The following is a 22,914-nucleotide window of genomic DNA, read 5'->3' as shown; positions in this document are numbered from 1 at the left end:
TTGAATATTACATTTAATCAGTTCACATTCTTTTCAGTCATCAAGTGGTCTTTTGTAAATAAGTTATGAGCCAGAAAGAATATCATTCTTAGAAACAATAATGACATGTTCAGTAAATAAAGTTGTATTTTGGTGTTGGTTTTTAAAATGTAAATATTTACAGGAAGAGGGGCACTAGCTAACTTGATGTTGGCATGCAGCAAAATTCAGGAGCTGTCATACACTGCAGAGTTAATATTTCTCAAATTCATGGACTTCTATTAAGATTGTAACCTTCAGAAAACATTTAAATTAAGTCCATTTTTTTCCTACTGGACACAATTTATCACTTTCCAGAAAATGTACAGTCATAAAAATAAAAAGATTTTTTTCAAAAGTGTTCAATTGAAATAGAGACGTTAAAGACTTTGGGAGGAAAAGAAAAAGACCAAGTTTCAAATAATAATATCCCTCAGGTCAGGCATTTCCTGTCAGTTAATGAATAACCGGGTAAGAGAACCCCAAGGCAAAGCTTAGTCCTTAAACAGCATCGTGTATGGCTGATAAGGGTTTTCATATTGACCTTTTCTGTGGTTTCCCACTAGTCTCTTTTTAAAGCTATGGTTTCTATTGATCCACATCCCTATTTTTCCTTTTTAGATATTCTTCTCGAGAAATATACTTTCATAGATTAGCAAATGTGTGCACAAAGAGAAAAATATGACCTCAAGAAAATATCATGGGGCCACAGTAATAGGTCTTATACAAGATGTCTGCTACTCTCTGGAGAATGAGGATTAAAAGTGGAGAGGGTGAGGGAGAGATGCAGTTAAGTCTGCATTTCTAAGCCAAAAGAAAAAAAAGGATGTGTTTCACAAATAATGGGATTTTTTAATCTTTATGTATTATTTCTTAAAAAGGGTTTAGGGTTAATTGAATATGGGCCCTATGCCAGCTGTTCTCATTATCGTATTTCCATAGTTTTAATTAGTTGCAAAGAGTTACAAATAAGCTTCCCCAAATACTTGGAAAAATTTATGGTGAGGGCTAATTTATTGATGACAAAATCCTGAGACTACTAAACTAGCTGAGGATCTAGTATAGCTTAAAATCTTCCTAAACTTCTCATATTCTAAAAATATGAGAATCAGATATGTCAAAGAGAGTTTTTAAATTATTTTAGCTCAGATTCTCACTTACGGAAGTGCAGTAGAATGATTAACTGACTTGTCTAAGGTCAGAAATGCAAAAATACCACCCAAAGAAATACACAGATACCAATTAGTAGAGTGGTTACCTGTGCTCTACTGTCAAAAGTTCAAATTATTGAGACACCTGGGTGACTTAGTTGGTTAAGCATCTGCCTTTGGCACAGGCCATGATCCCAGGGTTCTGGGATCGAGTCCCACATCGGGCTCCTTGCTCAGTAGGGAACTTTCTTCTCCCTCTGCCTGCAGCTCCCCCAGTTTGTGCTTAGTCTCTCTCTCTCTCTTTCTTTCTCTGACAAATAAATAAATAAAATCTTTTTTAAAAAGGTCAACATAGGGAGATGGAGAGGAGAAGGGAGTTGGGGGAAATTGGATGGGGATATGAACCATGAGAGACTATGGACTCTGAAAAACAACCTGAGGGTTTTGAAGGGGCGGGGGATGGGAGGTTGGGGGAGCCAGGTGGTCGGTATTAAGGAAGGCACGTATTGCATGGAGCACCGGGTGTGGTGCATAAACAATGAATTCTGTTACACTGAAAAGAAATTAAAAAAAAAAAATGTTCAACTTACTTCCTAAGATTCAAAGATAAGAGTAGTTTGGAATGTAGGTGCCCAAGGCCTTCCTCTTTATATCCAGAAACAAAGATGAGCAAAGCAAGAGGATTAAGTGTGTCCAATAAGGGCTCCACATGGGACATGAAGAATGATGCATAGATTTTAAGCTGGGAAATATCCCTTTTACAGACCAGTGTTCCATACAATACATCCCATCAGAATTGTTTCCTTAAGATACCTAGCAAATAATATATATGTATGTAAATGTGTAAATGCATATACATATATACAAATAAATAGATATTTCATAAACCCCTACTCAAATACATTTAAGAAAGGCTACAAGTCATAACCCTCCTAGGAGATGTCTATGGAAATAGTAAGTGAAACCTGATTGTCCCCACAGTTTTTAAAGGCTTTGTGAATTCTTCTCCTCCCCTTCTCCAGACCCACACACACAGATTTTGACTTTGGTTATGCTCACAGTTTCCCTAGCTTTTGCTGACCCCAGAACATTTCTTGTCATGCCTATTAACATTCTGTAGAGATAGTGTCCCAAAGAGCATGTTGGGTGAAATCATGTCTTTAAGCATTCATCTCCATGCATAGAACAATTTGGTCTAAAGAGATGAAGAGATAAAAATACAACTAATGCAATGAAAACCATGCATTCTGCTTCTTCTCTACCAGCCTCTCTCAGTAAGCCTCTCCTCCCTGAAAACCTCATGGACTTGGTTTGGTGCTTTTCTTGTTCAGAAAGAAACCTCTCCTTTTTTGTTCACTTTTACCCAGGCTAAGAGGCAGTATAGCACACTGTTTAGTGTGGACACAGAGAGTAACCAACTTACTGACAGAACTGTGTTTCTAAACCCCAGGTTTCTCATGAAGGTTAAAAAGTCTGGGTACAATTTTTAGAGATTGCCTTGTGCACTATGCAATTTAAGATAATGCCCTGTAACTCATAGAAAAGATTGTTGTGGATGTTAAACGAGATACTACATATGAAATTCTTAACACAGTGCCTTACACACAGCACTCATTAAATATCAAATATTAGTCCATTCACAAGCTAAGGTGTAAAACAGTCTGTTTGCATTAAAACAGTTTATTTCTTTTTTGGACACTCCCACCTTCCCCCAATACCAACTTATTAGGATGATAGGACACTTACTTCATTTGATATCCATGATTAAGTTTTCCTAGCATCACCACAGTCCCAGAGTTTAACCCAATCCAAATGCTTGGGAGGGAGTTCAGAGCTGGAGTCATCTGCTGCTTGCATTGCCTTTCATATCGGCTGCTACTAAAATGTCCATCATTGTAGTCTTCTGTGCTCCTTCAGTTTCAATGACTCTGTTGTTGCTTCTATGTAGTACATGGGGCTTGGAAGTGACTATAATCCTACTTAATACCAAATATGGAACTTGGAAAACCCACAAGGCCTTGTCATTTCATGGCACCGTAAGTGAATAAAAGGACCAGTAACTGTCAGGATTCTCAGATGTCTCAGCCATTCTGGGCTCTCCCTCCCCTCCCCTCCCCTCCCCCCTTTCTCCTCCCCTCCCCTCCTCCCCTCTTCTCTCTCCCTCCTCCTTCACCCCCTTCTTTTGTCTTCTTTCTCTTTTTCCCAGCACCCACCCCCACAAATTTCTTTCTGATTAACCTGCTAGAGACTGACTTTTATCCTCAGTTTACTGCCAAGATAGCTTGTCTATATCTACAAATTCCCTTTGCCTTTTAAAACCAAACCAACAAAACAAGGAAACTTAAAGGCAAATTTTAATTTCCACCCTGCCTCCTCCCTAGCTATTATCCTACCCAAATTATTTATAATTATTCCAGGAAGGTGCTGATGTAACAGCAGAAACTCTTCAGAGTTTTGAATAGTTTCAACCACAACATACCTTTTCAACTATGTTTTCAGTCCTGTCCAGTCCTCCAGCCCTGTCAGAGTGCCTACTCCACTCTTTTTGTTTGCCTTTTATTGAGTAGCTTCATCCCTACTGCCTGAGGTATTTTTGTTTTTGATTTCCCCAATCCTGGAGTTATTTTCCCACTCTACTCTTAAGCTTCTACTCCATTGTCATTATTTTTCTCTTGTTGGGGATACTTATCAGTCCTGGCAGAAAAGTTCCAGTGGGTTAAAAATGATTGACGATGTCTCACAAATAGAACCCCAGAGAAAATGTAAATAAAGTAGCATGAAAAAATACAGACCTAGAGAAAAGCCAGAAAAGTGTAATCCAAGGAGGCTTCCAAAATGTACAAGGCTAAAAGGGCATATGACAAGCTAGGAAGGATAGGAGCCCCAGAGTTGAGAAAAAGTACTGGCATGTCAAGAACAAGCAGGTCATAACGTGGGCCAAATTCCTTGGACAAATGTGGGATGTGCAAAATTATTTTTTATGTTCTAGTCACTAGATGGGGGTTCCTTAAGTTTAAAAATAGTGGTTAAGCCTTAAATCTATGCCAAAGTTCACATCAGTACAGTAAGAAATGTCACCACTGAAGGAAAATATAAAAAGTGATCCCAGAGCTTGTAGGCAGGTAAATATTTTGATTTTTGCCTTGTACAATGCCTCATGTTTTGTTTGTTCACCAGTGTCCGGTATGAACAGCTTACATGAAGTGGGCCTCAAAGCCTGAAAACCCATCGGGGTGGTGGCCGTTACCTTATTTACATATTATAACCCAAGCAGCTACTCTGATACCCCAATATTTATAACTCTTGCTATTAATAAATTTTACAAGCTGCAGAGTAACAGGAAGGAGCTGAAACCATCGTTCCTCAAAATCCCTCTTGTTTATTTATTCAGTGCTCTGGACTGGTGCCTAGAAGTTAATCTTCAGGAATCTACCTTATAGGAAGGCACATTTGCCTTTGCAGAGACCAAACCTCAGGAGATGAAGTATGGCATTTTGATGAAAGTGGCAGCAATCTTCAGGCTGATGTGAAAGATAGGATGAACAAATTTTACTGTCATTGTGCTCCAAAGGTTTTGTGTTGCTTTTGACTGTTAGAAGATTAGAAAAAAATATTATTTATGCCTTAGGGCTGGTTCTTTACACAAATACAGCTAGTCCTTGTCACAAAGAGTTGTTCCTTATTGATATGATTAGGTTTAAGTATAACAAATTGCTATTTGTTCTCCATTAGCCCATCTGGGTTTTTTTTTTTTTTTTCTATTTCTTTCTTTTTTTTTTTTTTTTTTTTTTTTTTGATTGGTTGGTTGGCTGATTTGATTTGCTTTTTCCCTTCTTTCTTCTTTGCATTAACTGAGTTTTTAAAAAATGTATTCCAGAGGCTCCTGGGTGACTCATTAAGCGTCTGCCTTCAGCTCAGGTCATGATCTCAGGGTCCTGGGATCAAGCCCCGCATCGGGGTCCCTGCTCCCCAGGAAACCTACTTCTCCCTCTCCCACTTCCCTGCTTGTGTTCCCTCTCTCACTGTGTCTCTCTCTGTCAAATAAATAAAATCTTTTAAATAAATAAATAAAATATTCCATTTTGTTTCCTCTATTGACATTTAGTTATTCATGTTATATTTTTTAGTGGTTAATCTAGGAGTTATAATATACATCTTTAATTTCCAACAGTGTACTAGGGACTATTACACACCCATGTATAATGGAAGAACTTAACAATAGTGTTCTTTCATTGGTCCTATATTTTGAGCTAACTCTGTCACACATTTTACTTCAACATATTTTGTAAAAACCACAACTCGTGGTTATTTTTTATTTAAACAATTTATTAAGTTTAAAGAAATTAAGGAAGAAGAAAAATTGGTTTTATATTCATTGGTATATTTTCCACTTGTGCTGTATTTCATTGTCTTGTATAGATTTAATTTCCTGTCTAGTATCATTTTCCTTTGATTTAAATTTCTTTAATATTTCTTGCAGAGTTCTGTTGGTGGAAAGTTTCTTCAGCTTTCGTTTTCATCTGAAAATGTCTCTATTTTCCCTTCATTTATTAAATGCTTATGATGTATAGATAATTCTAGGTTGACTTTTTTTTTCTTTCAGTGCTTTAAAGATGGAATTTGTTTTGTTCTAGTTTGCACTATTTCTGATGAGAAGTCAGTGATCACACTTACTGTTGATCCTCTGAATAGTATCCATTTATTTTCACCCTCTGACTCTGTTTCAACTTTTATCTTTATTTTTATTTTCAAGGAATCCAACTGTAATATCCCATGCAACTACAAAATCTCAAGCTATTTTATATTAATATGGCTTTTTGGATCTTTGGAATGAAAGTCTTCTACAATTGAAAAATTTTCAGCCATCAATTCTTTATATATTATTCCTTTCCAAGTTCTCTTCTCCTTCTGAGACTTCAATTAATTATGATAGAACAATATTCAGTAATATTGTCCATGGTTCACTGAAGCTTCGCTCATTTGTTTTAAGCTTTTTTCTCTCTGTGGTTTAGTGTGGATGCCTCCTGTTACCCTGTCACAAATTTATTGATCTTTCTGCTATATTGCTTAACTTACAGTTAAGCCCAGCAGGGTTTTTTTTTTTTTTTTAATTTCATAGATTGAATTGTTCAATTCTAGAATTTCTATTTATTTGCTTAATAGTGTGCATTTTTCAGTTGGTACTTTTTTTTAAAGATTTTATTTATTTATTTGACAGACACAGATTACAAGTAGGCAGAGAGGCAGGCAGAGAGAGAGGGAGAAGCAGGCTCCCTGTTGAGCAGAGAGCCCAATGCGGGGCTCGATCCCAGGACCCTGGGATCATGACTTGAGCCGAAGGCAGAGGCTTTAACCCACTGAGTCACCCAGGCGCCCCTCAGTTGGTACTTCTAATGTACTCATTCATTGTGCCCATTCTTAAGTTCTCAAACTCTTTTAGAATAGTAGTTTTAAAGTTCTTGTCCACTAGTTCCAACATGTTCTTCATATCTGAGCCTATTTCAATTGATGGTTTTCCCGATCTGAGCACTATGAGTAACAGACTTCTGATCTCTATTTCAAGTAGGTTTTTATTTTATGCTGATTACTATAGATACTAGCTTGATACCTTCAAGTCTTGTTTTTTTTTTTTTTTAAGTTTTTTTTAGGTCATATATAATAACATTAACCTTAAAGCTAGAGTCGTCCTACTCCTAAGATATAGCCTTTCTAATATTTCTACTGAATCTCAAGTGTTTACCAATGTCTGTTTATGCTGGGTGATTAAAATCCAATGTCTCCCAAAAACTTGTGACCCCTAATTCTCTGTCCAGAGCACAGCATCCTGATAGCTGTTCTCTGCTAGGTCTCATGGAATTTTGCCCCACATAGGCTCAGTTTAGTAATCCAACAAAGACTTAAGGGAGCTATTTAGATTTCTGCAGAAGATTACTCTAAATATTTTGCTTCCCTGAAATACCCTGCCTTGGTTATCTGAGTAGCCTCAACCTATGAACATATTTTCCTCTGTTCTGTTTGAATTCCATTTTCATGGACTACAGTTCATAAAGTACCTTCAAAGAGAAACCCTGGAATGTTATGGGCTCACTTTGTGTGTATCCCTTCTTTAAGAGATCATAGTCATGAGCTGCCTATTATCTGAAGGCTAAAAACAACTGTGTAGTAGTGAATCAAATTACAAACTTATCATTTTACAATTCTACAGGTGAGAAGTCCAACACCAACACAGGCATTACTAGGCTAAAATCAAGATGGTGACATGGCTGTATTCATTTTTGAAACCCTAGTATCTGTTTTCTGATCTTTTCCAACTTCTAGAGGCTGTTTACAATCCTTGTCTCACTTCTTTCCTTCATCTTCAAATCAAGCAAGTGCAGGTTGGTCCCTTCTCACCTAGTGTCTCTCTTCTTTCGTCTTCTATCTCATCACTTTTGCCCATCAGGGAAAATTTTCCACATTTATGGACTCGTAATCTGATTGGGCTCACTCTGATAATTGGGATAATCTCCCTTTTAAGTTACATTTAATCACCTGTGCCCTTAATCACTACTGCAAGATCCATTTTACAAAGTACAGGAACATTCACTGGACCTAGAAATTAGAGCATGGGCATATTTCGGCCATAATTCTGATTACCACATTCTGCCTTCTATATCCCCAAAATATATGTGCATCTACATGTAAAATACATTCATCTCATTCCAAGGGCCCTGAAAATCCCACCCACTACAACTGAGCATCGATTCAAATTCCCAAATTACATCTAAATCTAATGAACTCAAAAGTCCCTATACTCATTATCTATAACATCCAAATTAGGTATGGGTGAGAGTTTGGGTATGATTTATTCTGGAGCACAATTCCTCTCCATCTGTGGGGCTGTGAAACTAGAGAAATAAGTTATCTGTCCCAAATAAATGATAAGAGGACCAAGATAACAGTTGCAGGCGTTCTTGGTCAAAAAGGGAGAAAATAGAAGAAAAAAAAGAGGCAGTAGTAACAGTAATTTAAAAATCCACCAGGCAGTTTTCATTAGTCTTCAAAGTTTGGAAATAATCCTCTGTGGTTTGTGATTCTGTCCTCTGAACTTGAAATTCTGCTCCTAGTTTCATGTCTCTGGCCTCTAAGGTATCTTTTTTTTTTTTTTTCGAAGAAAGATAGCTTGGGTTTGTAGCTGAAGTTTAATCAGCTTGTATTCTGTCTGTAGAATTTTGGAGGATCTGGCAACTTTCTCTTACTTGATATTATTTCTTTTCTTTTGGTCCAACCTGGTGGTATTTCTGATGATAAAAAATTCTCAAGAACTTTCTGGGTTGCCCATGTACATCATGGGGATTCACTCCATTAGGTATGGGACTCATCTGCAAATCTTTACTAGATAATTCTCTATTTGGGGTTTTTTCAGAGATGCCTGAAAGGATCTATGAGTCACACCATTAATCTCTTCAAAGAGCCATTTGTGTGACTGAATACTCTAACCTTTTGATTTTTCAGAGTTATTAGCAAAAAGTTGAGCAAAGCCTTGGCTTTTTCTTGAAAGCATTCTTTTCTGATAGTGAATCTTTTTAAATTCGGCCTCTTTTGCCATCTGGATAGGTTGAGAAATTCCCAAATAATCAAGTCTTTTTTTCATTTTAATAGTTCTACCCTCAATTTCTCTCTCTTACCATGCATTTTACTATAAGCAGAAGAAAACAAAACAACTCATCTTCAACACTTTGTTTATAAGTCTTAGCTAAATATCCACATTTATCACTTAAAAATTATGGTTTCTATCCATATGCATGACGCAATTCCACAAAGTATTCTGCCCCTATGTAAGAAGCACTCCTCCTCCTCCAGGCTCCAATAACATATTCTTCATTCCTGGGATTTCACCAGAAATGCATTTAGTGTCCACACAACTACCAGTGTTATTTCATGATTTAGGCTTTCTCTAGAGTGATTTCAATTTTCTTCATAATGCTCCCCGCTCCCTTTCAAGTCCTCACTGGCAGTCATTAAGGTCCATATTTTTACTAACAGTCTGTTCAAGGCCACCTATACTTTTCTATCATGTTCCTCAATGCTTTTCTAGCATCTGCCCACTGTTCCATTCCAAAGCCACTCCAAATTTTCAGGTTGTTTGTTACATGAGCATCCCTTCTTCAGGTATCAAATTCTGTATTAGCATTGTATTGCTGCTCTACAAATTACCACCTACTTAGTGCCTTGAGTTATACAAATTATCTTACAGCTCTACAAATCAGAAATCTGACATGGATCTCACTGGGTTAAATAAAGGTGTCAGCAGACCTGCATTTCTTTCTAGACATATAAGGGTCAATATATCACCTGGCCTTTTCCAGAATTTCTAGAGGTTGTCAGCATCCTTTGGCTCATAGCCCTTCTCCATTTTCCAAGATAACAACAATAGATTGAGTCCTTCTCACTTCACGTTTCTCTCCCTTCTCTGTCTTTTCTCTTTAACCCAGTCTAGAAAAGTTTCCACAGTTAAGGATTCATGGAATTAGATTGAGCCCACTCTCAGAATGTAGAAGGATAATATTCTTTCTAAGGTATAGCCTTATTCATATCTACAGATTCCCCTTTTGTCATGTAAAGTAACATAATCACAGATTCTGGAGACCAAGGTATGGTCATTTTTGCAGAGGAAATATTCTGCCTATCACATTTTGTTTCCTAATATTTGTGTGACTTTTGTGGTTTGGACATTAAAGCTTGTGTTTGCAGCAGAAGAGCTAGTCTGTGTTCCATCATGATGAGAATTCTTTTTTTTATTTTTTTTTACAAGATTTTACTTATTTATTTGACAGAGATCACAAGTAGGCAGAGAGGCAGGCAGAGAGAGAGGAAGGGAAGCAGGCTCCATCCCAGGACCCTGGGATCATGACCTAAGCCAAAGGCAGAGGCTTTAACCCACGGAGCCACCCAGATGCCCTGATGATCGGAAATTTTAAATGAAAAGATTTCTGAGATAGTTTGATGTGATATAAAACTAAAATATATGTTTATAAAAAATAAAAAGTTAAAAAAAAAAACTTAATTTAAAAAACAAAACAAAAAAAAAAAAAACTAAACCCATGGCTTAAAAATTAAAAAATATGCAGGTCATCTTGCTGGCTCACTTGTTAGAGCACATGACCTCTTGAACTCAGGGTCATGAGTTCAAACCCCACTTTAGGTACACAGCACACTTAAAAAAAACTGCAGACATGCTTTTAGTTCCAAAAGGCATATTTCATTCTTCCATTCAAATATAATTTCATCTATCATACCATTTTATATATTTGAATATTTTAATGTCATATTTTATAAATTTGAAAAAATATGTATGTTAATATATATTACCACATCAACAAAAATTGAAATATTAAGAATCCCAAAATATAAGTCTAAAATCAGTGTAATTCCAAAGCTGAGAAATAATGAATGATTATAAACTATGCTTATGCTAATGCTATGTGACATTATTCTGTATACTAGTAGGAAGAAATATTCACCATTTTTGTCATAATATATCTTGAATTATATAAGTTTTGAATAATGGAAAGACTACAGCAAGGTAGACTTTGCATATAATGTAAATGCTTCTTACTAGTAAAACACTGTGTTCTCATGATTAGTGAAGATGTGACAGAAAACATCTGAAACATAAAGATAAACATAAATAAAAGCTCAAGGATTATATTATACAATTTTAACTTTTTAAAAATTTTTTTCAATTTATTTATTTTCAGAAAAACAGTATTCATTATTTTTTCACCACACTCAGTGCTCCATGCAATCCGTGCCCTCTATAATACCCACCACCTGGTACCCCAACCTCCCACACCCCCACCACTTCAAACCCCTCAGATTGTTTTTCAGAGTCCATAGTCTCTCATGATTCACCTCCCCTTCCAATTTACCCCAATTCCCTTCTCCTAATACCCCTTGTCCTCCATGATATTTGTTATGCTCCACAAATAAGTGAAACCATATGATAATTGACTCTCTCTGCTTGACTTATTTCACTCAGCATAATCTCTTCCAGTCCCATCCATGTTGCTACAAAAGTTGGGTATTCGTCCTTTCTGATGGAGACATAATACTCCATAGTGTATATGGACCAAATCTTCCTTATCCATTCATCCGTTGAAGGGCATCTTGGTTCTTTCCATAGTTTTGTGACCATGGCCATTGCTGCTATAAACATTGGGGTACAGATGGCCCTTCTTTTCACAACATCTGTTTCTTTGGGGTAAATACACAGGAGTGCAGTTGCAGGGTCATAGGGAAGCTCTATTTTTAATTTCTTGAGGAATCTCCACACTGTTCTCCAAAGAGGCTGCACCAACTTGCATTCCCACCAACAGTGTAAGAGGGTTCCCCTTTCTCCACATGCTCTCCAACACCCCCAAACTACAGAACTCATACAGCAATTCAGCAATGTGGCAGGATACAAAGTCAATGTGCAGAAATCAGTGGCTTTCTTATACACTAACAATGAAAATACAGAAAGGGAAATTAGAGAATCGATTTCATTTACTATAGCACCAAGAACCATAAGATACCTGGGAATAAACCTAACCAATTTTAACTTTTTAAATCTTAGGTGCTTGATTAGTGAATTGGAGTAAAGGGAAAGATGATTATAAAACTCCTTAAGAAATATATGGGAAAGTGAAGAGAAGTCAATATTATAAAAGTTTACATTGGTTAAAAAGTTAATAAATGTTAGAAACTTTGTATTGAACCATAAAAGATCCTGAATAGCCACAGAAGTTTTGAAAAAGAAAAAAACTAGAGGTATCACAATTCCAGATTTCAAGTTATACTACAAAGCTGTATTAATCAAAACAGTATGGAACTGGCACAAAAACAGACACATACATAAATGGAACAGAATAGAAAACCCAGAAATAAACCCCCAATTATATGGTTAATTAATCTTTGACAAAGCAAGAATAGTCAATGAGCAAAAGACAGTTCCTTAAACACATGGTATTGGGAAAACTGGAAAGCTATATGCAAAATGATGAAACTGGACCACTTTCTTAAACCACACACAAAAATAAATTCAAAATGGATTAAGATCTAAATATGAGAACTGAAGCCATAAAAATCACAGAATACAAACAGTCATTTCCTTGGCAATGGCCATGGCAACTTATTTCTATATATGTTTAATGAGGCAAGGGAAATAAAGTAAAAAAATAAACTATTAGGACTATATTAAAGTAAAAAAAACTTCTGCATAGCAAAGAAAACAATCAAAAAACTAAAAGACAACCTATGGAATGGGAGAAGAGATTTACAAATGATATACCTGATGAGAGGTTAGTATCCAAAATATATAAAGAACTGTGTTCTAATCATATTAGGGTTCAGCGTGTAGCTTTTCTATTTAGACCTGAATCAATTCAGTAGTAAAATGAAACAAAACATATAAAGAACTGATACAACTCAACATCCCAAAAATAAACAATTGAATTAAAAAATGGGAAGAAGATATGAACAGATAATCCTCCAAAGAAGACATCAAGATGGCCAACAGACACATGGAGGATGCTCAACATTACTGATCTTCAGGGAAATGCAAATCAAAACTACAATGAAATATCACTTCACACCTGTCAGAATGGCTAAAATCAAACATAAGAAACAATGAGTTTTGGCAAGGATGTAGAAAAAAAGGAAACTTCATGCACTGTTGGTGGGAATGCATACTAGTACTGCCACTTTGGAAAACAGTATCGAAGCTTCTCAAAATATTAAAAATAGACTACCCTATGACCTAGTAATCACACTGCTGGGTAATACCCCCAAAATACAAAGACACTAATTCAGAGGGATTACCTGCACCCCCATGTTTATAGAGACCTTATTTACAATAGCCAAATTATGGAAGCAGTCCAAGTGTCTATCAGTAGATGATAGATGAATAGTAGATGGATAAAGAAGTGATAATACTAATGTTAAAATGTATAGTTTATATACAATCTAATTACTATATAATTTAATATTAATATATTAAATATATGTCATATAATATTTTCAGTCATAAAAAAAGAATGAAATCTTGCCATTTGTAAAGACATGGATGGAGCTAGAGAGTATTACGCTAAGCAAAATAAGTCAGTCAGAGAAAGACAAATCCCAAATAATTCCACTCATATGTGAAATTTAAAAAACGAAAAAAATGAGCAAGGAAAAAAACAAAGGAAAGGGGGGAGCGAGAGAGAGAGAGAGAGAGAGAAACCAAGAAACTGACTCTTAACTATAGAAAACAAACTGATGGTTACCAGAGGGAAGGTGGGTGGAGGGACACATGAAACAGGTGATGGGGATTAATGAGTGCAATTGTTTTGATGAGCACTGGGTGTTGTATGGAAGTGTTGAATTACTATATTGTACACCTGAAACTAATATACCACTGTATGCTAACTGTACTGGAATTAAAATAAAAATGCAACGAAAAAGAGCTAGTTACATATTAATACCTAGGTATGTCTGAAAACTATATGATAGCAAAGAGCAGAAAAATAAAAGCATCAGTTCAGTTAGCAGTAGAAGTAAAATATACTCTCTTATATTAAATAAAAATATAGACTTAGTTATCTTAAAAACGAAGTGTGATTTCTGTCCAAAAATAGTCTAGATTTATTTTCAGTGATATTTGCAAATGCAAAGGAGTTTTACTAAATTACATAAATATCATAAATTTAAAATCATAAATTTTAAATTTAAAATAATAAGTTACATAAATATCATACTCTGGATTTTTAGACATTATAAATGAAGTATGAGAAGTGGGGAAAAAAAAAAAACCAAGAAGATGAACTATTAATTGTTTACCTTGACATGAAATTAATAATACCTTATTTAAGTATGTAGAGTTTTATGGTTTACAAAATATGTTTATAACCCTTTTTTTTTTTCTAATAACTCTGAGACAGCAAAAGAAAGAAAAGGCTTAGGAAATAAGGTAGTAGGATTTCAAGTTTACAGAGGACCTTTTTCTTTAATTCTAGTTCCATTAAACTTTTAATTCTTTGTTTTCAAATTCTGACAATATTTGACAGAATGAAAGCTGAAAACATAGAAGGAAATATTCTTTGCCCCAGTTTCAACATTAATGCAAGGATAGAATCAGAAATGCCCTTAACATACTAATCCAGTGAATTCAAAAGCAACAAAGAACAGAACATACCAATATTATTGAACAGCATATCTATGGAATCAAAGATATTATTTATGTCAGGGATATCTCTTACTTGAATTTTCCCAACATTATATTTGAAACCATCTAAACACTTAAGCCTTATAAAATACAACTTCAGATTTTAATTAAGAAGCTCAATGTTTTCCTTCAAAGTCTCTGCCAGCAAGCTATGTAGCTTCTTAGAGCCTGACTGGATTATGTATTTTTGGAGAACAGGAATAAAGGATATAAAGTATAAAATATGTTGACCCAATTATGATTATTTGGGTTAAATCTCTGAAACCATGCTATATTTTAGCAAAGCCAATTTCCCAGGAAATCTTAGACTTGACCAAGTTCCTAAAAGGAATTTTCCTTCTTGTGTTTGATGCAGATTTAGGACACGATATCTAATCTATCTTTTCTCTTTTTTTCCTCCAATTCTTGTTACAAATTTTCATGTAAGTAATGATCATCGCTCTACAATGAAGCATTCAACTTTGAAATAGTCACAGGGGCCATGACTGACCAATTTGGAAAGAAGGAGGAGGTGATAATTTCATGCAATGTCATAATACATTATTAATGTCATAATACAAGACTCTCAGAGGAAAGATATTGAAAGATTCCTCTTCTCTCAGTACCTCTTCCTGGCCCCTTTCTGAGAGGACTTGTCTTAAAATACTAGTATTTAATTTCAGGCCAATTTCCATTGTAATAGGAGACAATAGGAAAATGAAAGCCTTTCCAAAATAGAAAAAAGAATCAAAGTGGGTATTCCCATATGTTGGAAAAATAAACTTTGGTGTCACTGAGAATAAAATTATTCAATTTGGAGAGTGTTCTATCCTGCTCAGATAGCAAACCAGCTAGGTATTTGCGTCCATTTTACCTAAAGATTTCACTACAGAATCAAAGTGTTTCTACTTAGTTTCCTAAACATGCACAATAAAAAAACAGACTAAAATATCCACTATAATGGATAATTTAATCCAAATTCAGTCTACATCATTACTGTCTGTTCGTTTTGCCAGGTAGCTTGCAAACTTTTGGAAATCATTCCGACAGGACATCAGTCTATTTTAACTTGAAGTCTTTGGGAAAAGAAGCAACAAATTTTGTTTACTTCTTAGAATTATTTTTACTTATCTTTAAATATATGAGATCTCTAAATAAGATGTTAATATTTGGGGCACCTGGGTGGCTCAGTGGGTTAAGTCTCTGCTTTCAGCTCAGGTCATGATCTCAGGGTCCTGGGATCAAGACCCACATTGGGCTCTCTGCTCAGCAGGGAGCCTGCTTCCCTCTCTCTCTGCCTGACTCTCTGCCTACTTGTGATCTCTCTTTCTCTGTCAAATAAATAAATAAAATCGTAAAAAAAAAAAAAAGATGTTACAAGAATTTAAATTATTCTGTCTTTAACTTTAAGATCAGCCTCTTTATGATGACTTCATGCAAATAGAGGTAATTTCATATCTTTGTTTGTGGTATCAATAATTTAAAGTATTTATGAGCTTATTGGTACTATACTGAGCCTTGAACACAATATATATGTATCCTCATTTGTGTATTTATAAACATAGAATTTTTTAATGTAAAAAAAGAAAACTAAAAAATCTCAACAAATGAAGAAACTATAAAGAGCATTCAAAAAAAAAAGTGGTGCCCCACTGCATATCTTCTACCTTAAAGAGGGCTACCATGGGGAAGAACATGTCCACTCAAGTGTAAGCTCGATAAAGGCAGAATCTTGCCTCATTTATTGTTCAACTTCCCAAGACAGTGCCTAGCATGTGGCTGCTCAATAAATGTTTGTTGAATGAGTAAAAAAAAAAAAAAAAGAGCCATTCATAACAAGATATTTCAACATACAGACGTCTGCTGATAACTGCACATAAGACCTCATTTGAGATTTAGCATATACTCTTCTTTTTTTTTTTTCCTTAAAGATTCTATTTATTTATTTGACAGACAGTGATCACAAGTAGGCAGAGAGGCAGTCAGAGAGCCCAATGCAGGGCTCAGTCCCAGGACCCTGAGCTGAAGGCAGAGGCTTTAACCCACTGAGCCACCAAGATGCCCCTAGCATATACTCTTCTTTGGTGGATGGCACTATAGCCAGATAGTTCAGAGAATCAAGAACCAAGAATAAGAATAAATCATACATGGGATGCTCTGAGCAAAGAAGATGGTTAGGCATCAGGAAAGGAGCTTCACTTCTACTGCAGCAAATCACCTAGCTGGTTCTTTGAAAAAGTATTTGAAAGGAGAAATATTGCTACCTTCCCCCCTCACGCTAGAACCCAAATGAGACCACTTCACTTTGTTCAAGTCTTCGCATTTACCTAACTGTGGATCCTACTGAGGTCCAGCTCCAGGCCAAAATTCTACGTGGGATTTTTCAGAACCAACCATAGCAATTACAAAGGCTTTGCCTGGCCAGTCGCACAAGGGCAAGCTTGCCTTTCCTTACCAGACTTGGTGTACAAGCAGTGAGCTGTAGTCTCTGAACTGAATTATAGTCAAGGACTCCGGCTCCCCTGGCTGTCCATGCTCATATGCAAATCTGCATTCCCAGTCCAGGCACCTTTATTGAGAGTCCAGTTTATACGGCTACTTCACAGAAGCCTCCTTATTGGGGGAAGGAGTGGAAGGAAAAATTATAAGCCCTACTTTATTCTGAATCAGTGCTCAGCACCTTTTAATTCCTGATTCTTCCTCCTCACCCTTCCCTTTGTCCACTTTGGTCTGATCATCTGCAGGGGCCTTTGGTTCAAGGGTCTCTCAACAATGAGATATCCCCGACGTCTACACTGGTCATATTGACCGCTGACCTGCGCACTATTTCATGAAGGAAAATGAAAGAATGAGAGGGGAAAATACTTCTATATCTAGCAGCTCAGCTCTCTGCAGCTCAGCTGAGCTCTCAACATTGAGGACATATGTTCATTTTTAGATACAAGAGAGGCTAACAACACAAATTTTCTGGCTTTTATCTGGCAAAATGACTGGCTCGTGTGGAAAATTGCCAACATGTAGGAAGCATGTTTTAAGGTGCTGTGTACCTACTAATAAAAGTAATAAAGTTTTAATTTATGAATTATTATAAATAATACACTAGTGTCACATATAAACAGTGTTTCAAAATGTCACTCTTAACTGCACTGCCTTGATGTTTGTCATAATATTATGACCATTTGTCTGTAAGCAAAATGGAATTCAGAGAGACTACCAAAGTTACAAAATAAGTTTCAGAATTGAAATTGGAATAAATTTGATCTTATTCAAAGCACTCCCCTCCTTTTTTTGTCTACTGCAACATAGCTATCTTTCTAACAGATAGATGCTCAACTATATTTAATTAAATTGAAATGTTAATATTCCTTGATAATAGAAGCTAGGCTTCAAAGCTAGTGTAAAATTAGCTCATCTGCTTTTCTTCTAAAATTAATTAGACGATCTTGCCCAAGTAACCTGTTTTTCATGACTTAATATTATTTAGTTTCCGATTTTGTTACAGAATCTTTTGTTGTGCGGGATCTGAAGTTAAGAAGTAAGATAGATAGGCTTTGGAGTGTCAGATATGTCTTAATTCTGAATCACTGAGTCAGTCAGCCAGTCAGTTTGAAGGAACAATAATAAGGTAGGAAAAAATAGAAGGGGAGAAAAGGTCAGGAACATTTTTTTCTTCACAAGTGTACTTGTTTCTGCAAATGGTTTTAATGAATCATTTCAAAATTGAACAAGAAACAGATGTCAGTTAATTAGAGATTTGAATTTAATGACATGGTTGCATAGGTATGGCACACAAAACATCTGTGTTCTACTACCTAACATTAATTTAATTTCTTTACAGGAATCATTTACATTTTTCTTCATTTTCAATAAATTGTTTTCCACTGCATAAAATAACACTGTAGTCATGAAGTCATTGCCATCTAAACAGACCCCTATGAGGCTGATTCTACTGCCATCACTGAATAATTCTGATGCTCAGAGGGAACCATATACAAGAATAAGAAGCATTAATAAATCAATTCTAAATTATGTAGACAGTACATCCTTTGTGCCTTGTGAGAAGATTTAGGGATTAGTAGGATTAATAGGTCATACCATATGCAATTGTAAAATGTCAGTTTAGGATGTGAGCCTTTCAGATTTCACTTCACTCTTCCTTTGTGCGTTATACTTGTGAAACATAAGCTAAGAACCAGTTTAATGCTTGATGTCTAAACAATTCATTTGGATAAATAATACAGTTTTCACTCCTATTTAAAAAATGAATTAGAATATATTCATATTTTGTGAATATGTACCATGTGTCAAGCCCTAGGTAAAATACTTTTAGTATATCTTACTGGTCTTTTAACAGTCCTGTGAGATGATTATGACTACCCATGTTTACTAATGAGGTAGAATGGTATAAATAATATCAGCACTTTCTCTTTTAACCCAGTAAGATAAGCTACAAATTATTTCATAAAAATGTACTGATGGGGTGCCTGGGTCGATAACATGGTTGAGTGTCTGATTTTTGGTTTTGACTCAAGTCATGACCTCAGGTTTGTGAGATCAAGCCCCATCTTGGGCTCTGTACTGGCCACGAAGTTTAAGATTCTCTCCCTCTCTCCTCCTCCCTTCCTCTCCCTATCCTTAAAAAAAAGAAAGAAAGAAAAGAAAAGAAAAGAAAAGAAAAGAAAAGAAAAGAAAAGAATATGTAAGGAAATCTTTCCTATCTTTCTTGTCATATATGGTACAAATAGATTAGCCTAAGGCAGGGGACTGGAAATAGTAATTGGCATAGAGTAAACTTGCTGATTGCTACATAGGTTTCAAATGAAAATAAAATTATAAAACTTTTAATTTGAAGATTGAGAGAAGGAAGGGATAAGGAAGAAGGAAGAAACTAGCTTATTGTATTATTTTTCGTATTAGGTAAAATACATACAATACAATGTATTGTTGTAAAGATAACAAGTGGAACACAACTATACATCTTTCTAAATACCAGTGTATAAAACACAAGTGTTTGTACTTTTTGGCAAGTAATCTAATGACTAGAAATGTACTCAAAATGCAGAATTGGTGAAAAGACAAAATGACTTGTATGACACTAATCTTTGTGCCATTCATTGTGATAGCAAAAGACTGAATGAAAGTCCATCAATAGGCTTGAATAAAAGGTAGTACAGACAACGGAATGCCATATATGGTGAAAAGGGATAGACAACATTTCCGTACACTTATATGAAGCAATCTACAACACAGCCTTCTCTCACAGTTCCTTTTGCAAAACCTATCATTGTAGTTTTTCTTGTAATATGACCAGAGAAAACATGCAAATATTAGTTCCTGTTGGAATGTCATGCAAATTATCTTTTTGAGACCCTGATTACTTAAACTGAATCTTTTCCTTTTAAAAAAAAAAATTATTCATTTATTGTAGAGAAAGGGAGAGAGAAAGGGCGTATAGTGGGGTTAAATGGGGTAGGAGAGAAAAGGATAGAATTTCAAGCAGACTCCCCAATGAGCATGAAGACCGAAGTGGGGTTGGATCTCACAACCCTGAGATCATGACCTGAGCTGAAATAAAAAATTGGATGCTTAATGGACTGAGACAGACACCCCTGAATAATTTCTTTACTGAGCACTATGAAATGGTCTTAATATACTTTATCCATTAATTAAGTAATTTATTTTCTTAGTCACCTAATAATCACATTGTAGTACTAAACAGAACTCGGACTTTATCTAGCCCTATCTTGTCCATTTTATTGCTGAAAAACTTGAGGACTGAGGGTTGTACCATTCTTCTATAACATTTTATTTAAGAATAATGTCTACAAGGAATACATCGTACTCCTTTTTTGCCTTTTTTGAGGAATGCACATGAAACACTAGGCCCCTGAAAAGATAGAAAGTCAAACTTTTAAAAATTTACAACATACATAAGTGCCCTAATACATGTCTTTTAAATAATATTCTACTTCTCCATTTTTCTCCTTTAACTATCTCTTCTTCCTTCTACTCTCTTATTTAAATTCAGGTGATGTCTTTGATTAGATGGGAGTTACTAGTTCTTCCATTCCTTAGCACACCTGGTTTCCATAAACTTTTCTTGGATGCTACAATTTTTCTGCCTCATATCTTACCTTCACTATATCAAGAATTCTGAGGTTGTCTCTTTATTCAACTCATCTGAGACTGAAAAGTTTTAGTACTTCTCACTCACAAAATGACAGAGCAGTCTGGCTGCACTTTCTTAACAGAAGATATACCTTATCAGTAATATGTCTTATTGCCCCTGGCTGCCTACAGAGGAGCTGACTTGGCCTCTTCCTTTGGACTTACTGCCTTTCCTCATCAAATATATATTCCTCCTAGAAAGATAACTTTTCTGGTATTATTATATTTGTGAGTCTAAATCTGGTACATGCTCACCATAAATTTGTATTTAACTCATGAATGTGAATAAAAAAATGTGAACACATAAGAAAATGGATAGCAACATAACATTAAGTCATAAGCCACCATCTATTGACTGAAGGAGAATCTTAGCCTTCTAATTAATGTATTTTAAAAGTCTCATGCAAAAAAAAAAAAAATCAAATAAATAATAAATAATAAAAAAATAAAAATCTCATGCAAACCTACAGCAGGACAGCATTGATGAATGGAATGAGACTGTAGTCAACATGTAACATACATTCAAATATCTGGGATCAAAATGCACAATGCTACTTACTGCCTTTCTTTACAACTAATTTGAATTATCTACCTTCTCCTATCTCTGGGGGGAGGATAGGTGATATAGTGGTAACCCTGCTAGCATTTTTGGCAACCCAGTGAGCACAGAATGACATTCTGCTATATTAAGTGTGAAGGCTTTGCATTTGGGAGTGTGGTTTACTAAGGACATTTGTGACACTGTGGATTATGTGTGGAGCATCAACTTGGTCCCCAAGATATTATAAAATTAATACTTTTTTTTTCCACAAAGACACCTGGACACCAAAGCCACTTTGTGTGAGCATGGCATTTCTTATTCTACTATACGCTTTTTGCCCTTGCAATAAATAACATCACAAATGAATGTCAGTTTAATAGTCTAAAAAAATTGGGGGGTGCATTTATCTAAAGTGTTCTTACAAGTTTCAAAACACAAGAAAGTGACAACATAATTACATCTGGCTTTACCCATTGTATAAATATAATTTCTTTAGTATCTACCTTATATATAAACTCCTTAGTAATCACTGATGGATATCAAAAAACAGATATAAAATAATTTATAATTATTATAAGAAATAAGTTAAGAAAATGATTTTAGAAATGAAAAGGGTTACATTAAAAAGAACTGAAACATTTTATAAAGTAAATTATGGGATATTTTATCATGGCAAATGTTTCAAAAGAGAGATTAAGACATAAAATTGAGACTAAGACATATTTTGCTTTCTTACTATGATTTTCTCTTTCAAAAATGTGTATGATTGCTTGTCTAACTCTCTTATCTTTCCTAATATATCATAAAGCTTTAGTGTAACTAATACATCATGAAAAATATTTTTAAGAATTTTTACCTGTTAACTCTGCCTTGACTCAGTTATTGCTTGAGGAGTATTATCTGTTTATCATTATTAGTAATTTCTAAACATTAATGACAAAACCTGCCCAGTGACTCAAAACATAGACACCTAAATGATAAGTTGAATTTTCTCAGTTTTAACAAAATTTGCCAATATGCTAGAAGTACAAGTAATATTTCCAAATCAGTTTAACATTTTATTCTCATATACATTTACTTATGAAGCAGAGAGATGCTTTCCACAAACCTATCTAGATGAAAACTTTATTGATTGGTCACTGGGGAACATAATTAAAACATATGTACCAGTATTCTTTTTATGAATGAGCAGAATAACTTAACTGGCCATAGAAATACAATCCATTTTATCCATTTAAACTCTAATTATCACATTACTTTAAAATCATTGAGCTAAATTCTATTTAAACCACTTAAAATCTGGTGATTTTTTAATTTTTTACTACCATCAAATTTAAACAAATTCTGCATAAAAACTTATTTAATACCCTTTTTAATACCTTTTATTTGCTAGATATTGCTTGTTACATACATTATTTATAATGTATAAATAGCTTTTATTTACATTATATAATTTTATTCATTTCATTTCATTTCATTTATTATATTAAATAATCTTATTTACATAATATAATTATATATAAGTAATTATATAATAATATATACATTATTTACAATGTGTAAATACCTTTTATTTGTTAGATATTTATTTGCTTGATACATACATTAATTACAAATACTTGTGCATTAGTTTCACTTTTTTTAGATCATTGGTTAAGTAGACCAAGTGGGACTTTGACTTAGGGTATGCCTCTACATATCTTCCTTCTTGGATTCAAAATGAAAGAATAATGGCTATTTGCTCTCGTAATGAGGGGGGGGAGTTAAGTTATCTGAGTTTTGTTATGCCTCTGAAGACCTAGGTCAAATCTGGCACAAGTGTCATTTCCATG

Source organism: Mustela nivalis (assembly GCF_964662115.1).
Source record: "Mustela nivalis genome assembly, chromosome: 7".
Lineage (NCBI taxonomy): Eukaryota > Metazoa > Chordata > Mammalia > Carnivora > Mustelidae > Mustela > Mustela nivalis.
This window is presented reverse-complemented; position numbering follows the sequence as displayed.